The sequence below is a fragment of the Pantherophis guttatus genome, chromosome 1 (genome assembly GCF_059756535.1).
Source record: "Pantherophis guttatus breed Tessera chromosome 1, ASM5975653v1, whole genome shotgun sequence".
NCBI lineage: Eukaryota > Metazoa > Chordata > Lepidosauria > Squamata > Colubridae > Pantherophis > Pantherophis guttatus.
This window is the reverse complement of record NC_142063.1, coordinates 188,748,383-188,754,699: the sequence shown is the minus strand read 5'-3', so window position 1 is coordinate 188,754,699 and position 6,317 is coordinate 188,748,383. Positions and strand designations below refer to the sequence as shown.

Below are 6,317 nucleotides of genomic sequence, written 5' to 3'. Positions count from 1 at the left end.
GCTGAGGTTGAGAAACACTGCCATAGATCATATCATAATGTGAATAAAATGTTAAGCATGTGTACAAAATATATAGCATAGACAACTGAGTAATATATAAATGTACAAATGCTGAAGGGTCAAGCTTTATAATGGCATACAAGAAATACATGTTTATTTAGAGGCTATGGACCCTAAACTGCCTTCAAATAGTGCAGAACGTAGCTAAATTTGTAGAGATTTCCATGTGTTTGTCATCCCAAAAGAATAAGGCTTTCTTCTCCTCTTACATACCAGAATAATTTAGCAGGAGGGGCCACTAGGTCTGAATGGAAAGGTATAGCCTAGGCTAAATATAATTAAGAATAAATCAATGGAACGAAAACAATTTCACCCAGAAATAAGTGTAAAGCAATTTGCAAGGACATCCATCTATCCAATCCTGTGTTTGTTATCTATGAAACCTTGAAGAATTAGAGTTCCCAGGTTTCCTTGAATGTTTGCCAAACCTGACTGGGAACTTAGCATAACCACATATACAAGGTTAACACTGAAAATCGTATTTTAGCTTTAGAATTTTTTTTAAATCACATGGTTACAGTTGCTATCAACATCATTCTGGAATGCTTTTGTTGATTGAAGATGATAGCTGAAAATTCAGAGGAAAAATTAAAGTAAAGCACAAGCATATTTAAGCATAATTGCCTTAAAAACCAAATTGGCAGTAATATAATCTATGTTTTTGTTAAAAATGAAACATCCCAGAAGACTGACTCTAGCACAGAAATGGCAAAAAAGCAACAACCCCAGCTCGTTTCAAGTAGCATGTGGACAGGATCCAGTCAAAATGAGCCACTTGTAAATTGAGTAAAGACTTGCTCAAATGTCACAGCTGCCATGGTGACTGTGAGGTGAGTCCAAAATATTTGTTGCCTTGCAGGTTTGCTTTGATTGCAAGGATACAGAGGACATGTTTGTAGGAATTGTTTAATGTGGTGTGAGCAAAGCTGCAATGTGGGGTGTAATTGCCACAGTAACATAAGTGCCATCATTCATGGTATTGTTGCTTTCGGCCATGTCCCATGACTGAAACACAAAACAGTGATCTTAAGCACACACTGGATGTATTTCTGGGAAGACTACTTTTTTCATACATGTAACACCTTTGCATGATTTTTCAGGAAAAGATTCCCATGTTTGTTTATTAGATTTATACCCCACTTTTATTTTGTGTAACCAAGATACCATACCTATTGCTCCCTTCTCCTACATCCCTTGCAATAAAAACCTTGTGAGGTATGTTGGACTAAGGGGCAACTAGAATCACCCAATCAGCTTCTGTGTCTAAGGGAGGATGAAAGCTCATAGGGTCCCACTCTCTAGTCCTGCACCTTAACTACTGTACCACAGAAACCTCCTTTAGACTGGGTTGATTTCTAAACTACCTATTTCAACACTGTGTAGAAATTCTTCTCCTAGTGCAGACTGGAGTCTTTCCCACCACCTGTCAGGATCTGGGTGACATCATCTGATGCTACTATTTTATGTTAAAAGGAAGTTTCATTCTTCGGTTAGGATTGTAGTCATCTAAGCCTAGATAATATCCATGGTTATTTAGAGCATAAATAACTAAAGCCAGTCCATTCTCTCTGGAAATTCTCTCTTGCAGTTAATTTAGCAGGTTACCTACAGAACCAGCTTCATCCCATCACATCAGCCCATCTCACTCATTCAGGCAGGGAAGGCATGCTACAGACCCCATCAATTGGAGAATTCCAACTGGTGGGGGTCAAGGAAGAGGACCTTTTCTGCTAATGCCCCCTGCTTCGTGGAAGATCTTGCTCCCAGAGGTGAGGAAAGCCCCCCAATTTTCTGACCTTTCACAAAGGGGTCAAAACCTCTCTACTAGCCTTGTATAGGGACACCAGGGCACACATAGCCATAGCACTGGTTGGTCCCATGAGCACCCCCTCCATACTTTTATTAACAACTCTTAGTTTCCCCATCTTGGATTTTTCCATTTCTTGCAATTTTATAATGTTTTACATTTTAAATTTTTTAATCTTAAATTATTTGGTTTTATTGTATTGATTAAATTATACACTGCCCAGAGCTCCTCTGTGAGGGAGATGGGCAGTTAAGGAGTTTGATAAACAAACAAACAAACAAACAAACAAACAAACAAATATATACGTAAGAGACTCCTCACATAAGCCTGATGATGGCAGATGAGATTCTGTCGAAACGTCGCTTCTACCCTTTTAGGGATATATCCACAATTACACGGGAAGAAACCCGAAATATTAACTATACACACACACACACACACACACACACACACACACACACACACACACACACATGTAGGTCTTTGGTTATTCGGGTCTTCTCCCACGTAAAATTGGAGGTGTCTTGGCGATGTTTCGACGAAGTCTCATTCGTCATCTTCAGGCTGGTGTTCTCAGCTTCGTGCTTCCAGGAGCAATGTGAGATCGCAGCTGTCTCTTCCTTTTAACTGCTAGTGGGGGTGTGAGCTGATTGGGTGGGAACTTGGCTCTGTTCTGATTGGGTGGAGGTGTGTTCTGATTGGTTAGGGGCTTGGCTGTGCTCTGATTGGATGGGGGGTTGGTTGTGCTCTGATTGGCTGGGGGTGTGTTCTGTTTGGGCGGGGGCTTGGTTGTGCTCAGCTTAGTCTGAGTTGCAGGGGGATTTGAGCTTGTGAGCTGCGTTGTTGTTGTTTGGCTTCGTGTTTGTGGCCGTGCGAGCTCTTCATGGTGGGTGTCAGTCTGCTTCATGTATGGATTGGGGGGGTTTAAAGTGGCTAATGATGCAGCTGCGGTCTGGCTTCTGGTCCTTGGTCGTGGCTCATTATCAGTGTGGGTTTGAGTCTGCTTTCTGCATGGATGTGTGGTGGTGACATCCTGTGTGGCTCTCGTGAGTGTGGGTCTGGTGTCATTCGTCGTGTTAGGGACTCGTTTGTCAATAAGGGCGGGTTTCCAAATGGCTGGTAGGCGGGAGGTATCGTCTCGTTTGTTCATGCTGTGTGGGCATTTTTCTATCTCGATGGCTTCTCTGATTATTCTGTTGTTAAAGTGTTCAGTTTTGGCGATAGTTCTGGTCTTTTTAAAGTCAATATCATGTCCTGTGGCTTTAAGGTGTTGGACCAGGGAAGAAGTTGGTTCTCCTCCGTTGTTGTTTTTTTAAAAAAACAAGTTTTATTGGTTTTTTCTCCTCTCCCACATTCACCTACATCTTTTTTTTTTTTGAACAGTGTTGGCTGTTTCTTATCTTATACAATTAATCAAATTCATATACATTTTACTTAATTACAATTCTTGCCAAAATCGTCTTTCCCCTTTTCTTTTCTTTTTTAAACATATCTCAATATATCTCAATATTGCAGACATAAACACCATCTTCATTTGTCCCTAAATTCTAACTTTACTGCATATTTATTCTCTTTTATTCTTAAACAGTTCATTCTTTATCTTAATATATTTATATGTGTTTGTTTGGCATTGCCTTTCTTCCACTTCATCTTTTTTATTGTACAGCAATCTTTCTCCTCAAACCTACCCTCTCCCTCTTCCCTCTCCCTTCCTACTTTCTTTCCCCATCATCTTCTTCTCTTCTCCACTTCCCCTTCCCTTCTCCTTCTCCTCCTCTCTTCCCCTCTGTTTTACCTTCTCTCCTACTCTAATTTCCCTTCCCTTCCTTCCTCCCTACTCTTCCATCCTTCTCTCTCCTTCTTCCTCCCTTCCACCTCTCTTCTCCTCCTTCATCTCTCTCTATTGCTGTATTCATTTTCAATTTAATATTTTCCACTGTGGAGTTTCTCCTCCGTTGTTGATGCTACAGTTGTGATACAACCATACAGTTATGCTCGTTGCCACCACAAACCCCTTCCAAAGCCCTTCCTCCTTCCATTGTACAGAGTTGTTCAATATATTTTCTCATTAGCAAGAAAGCAGTCATTCTGATTCTTCATGTTTTCTTTTCTGGGTGAAATGTCATGACTTGGTTTTTTTCCCTCAGTTGCAAATGCAACCCAAAGTGAGCCATTTTGTGGCTACCTGTACTCACCCTTAGTCAGTTCCAGCTCATCTTTGCCCCATCATTTTTTCCTTCTTTTTCAGGACTGCTGGATTTCTCTCTTTTCACCACCTGTTTTCTACCAGACCACAGCAAAATATCAAAAAATGTCTGAACTACAAATGTTGCCAGTTGCCTGTAAGTCATGATTGTGCCAGTAAGTCATGATTGTGCAACTTTTTGGCTTGCCTGGGCCTTATCTAGTGAAGCAGAATTGCCTTGGGCCATATACAAAATATATAATATAGCTAATGTATATAAATAACACACTTCCTTTATTTTCTTGTGGGACTGCTTTACTAGCTGTCTATGGCCACATGTGGCCCACAGGCTGCGGGTTGGAGAAGCCTACACTAAATTATAAATTATACCTTTTTCTTAATTCAGAAAAGAGTAAAATAAATGAACTGAGCCAACTATTGATTTATAATTGGGTTGGGCAACATATAGCCCTCTGGAAGTTGAAATGTAATTTTCTTCCTCTTCCTCTTATTCTTCCTTCTTTGATATGTCCTATTATTGGTTGATGGGCTTTGTGCTTCAGCAATATCTGGAAGGCCATTGCTTCCTCTCTGACAGATTCCACATAGTCTACCCTCAATCAATCATTCAGTCATCCTTCAGCTTTTGGATCATGGTTGCTTGAAATAATATACTTAGGTTTGAGTTCTATAATGGTACTTCATAAATAAAATTGTCATTGTTTGTGCCCTGGCTTTTCTCTTTCTTGAAATAATAGATAGTAGTCTTTCTGTGTATTGGTATAAGTTTAGGTAGAGATATATACTACTTACCTGGAAAAGTTCTGCATAAAAATATTTAAGAACAGGTCAGATAGAAGCATTAAAATCTATTTGGGTGCTTGTCATTCATATAGGTTTTCTGTTTAAGCGAAATCAAAAGTAAACTTCTATGTTTTTGATACCATCACAGTTCAGTACAAAGAGCAATTCACATTGTACAAAGTAGGAAATTGCCAGATACAAAGTTCTGCTGATATGTACCATTTCAAATGCTTTCATCTCTATCTTAATTCATTTGTCACTGTTGACAGCAATGAATTTATGCTTGCAGAATTTTCCACCAGGTCTCCTGGAACAGATACTCTCTCAACTGGGAAAGCTCTTGTCATCAGTGGAGAGATACTCTCCTCCCAGCCTATTTCTCTACCACCTATCCTAAGCGTCTTTTGCTTTTGGTACTGCGTTCACCAGGTAAGGTCCTAACTACATCTGATCCAAAATGACCCCTGATAATCAGAGGAAGAGTTTCACAGAAGCAGACAGACTTGGCTCCAAAGCTTACTTAACTGCACTTGGCCAGATCTGTGGTAACTTTATGCTGAACAAAGCCATCTGGAACCACCATCTATGCTAATTTCTTTGCTATGGTTATTGCTAATGTTTAACAACCTCAATTAGGAATTCATAACATAACACATAACAAGTCCAGGCAAGACAAATCACCATTTTAAAAATATGTGAGGTTTCTTTTTTTTCTTTGATTCATTGACTGAATGCCATGATTTGCATACTTTTGGGAAAGTACTATGCAATCTAAATGGTTGCCATAACTAAGTTTTAGTGCCAGCTTCCTGCTGTGTAAAATACAGGTAAGTCTGGCAAACATTTTTTAAAAAATTTCTCCACCGCCATGGGGATGTACACTGCTGTATTGAAATCCTAAGGGAAAAAGTCATCTGTTCCACTTGGTAAATTTGCAGGGGAAACTTGGGGCTAAAATTCACCAGCATGCAAGAAGGGCAAAAGATGGGTTCCACTTTTGGAAAAGGATACATATGTTTTTTAGTGCCAGATAGGCTTCACTGCAAACCACAGTCATTTATGATTTCACAAATTAGACCTGGAAGAGGTAGCTCCCATTTATTCCACATGGAAATCACAATTTCTTCCATGTCTAAACTCTCTTGCAACCTATTTTGGGAATACTTATTTATAAAGATGCTGGCGAAAGAAGCTGAATAACCCTCCCTTTGGATTAAAACCCTATTTACTCATTCATTGAAAACTGAATCTAAAGAAACTAAAGAGGAAAGTGACTTGAAGATAAGGGGATGAGACAAGAAATAGAGATGCTTCCCACAATTCTACCTAGAATTATTTATCAATCTTCTTCATCCTTTCATCTAGTGGTACTTTGCATTTAAAAATAAACAATTCCCAAACAGAAGAATATAATAATGCAACTAGAACATAATGAAGAAAACAAAACAAAAAAACACACAT

At 39.3% G+C, this 6,317-nt stretch overlaps 1 long non-coding RNA gene across 1 annotated transcript; it reads left to right on the top strand.

The window, feature by feature from the left end:
• The first annotated feature begins 608 nt into the window (after window positions 1-608).
• On the top strand, window positions 609-4,776 carry LOC132711089 (uncharacterized). Its single transcript, XR_009621877.2, has 3 exons — window positions 609-890; window positions 1,649-1,829; window positions 4,116-4,776. It is a non-coding gene; the product is annotated as an uncharacterized LOC132711089 (long non-coding RNA).
• The last annotated feature ends 1,541 nt before the right edge of the window (window positions 4,777-6,317 follow it).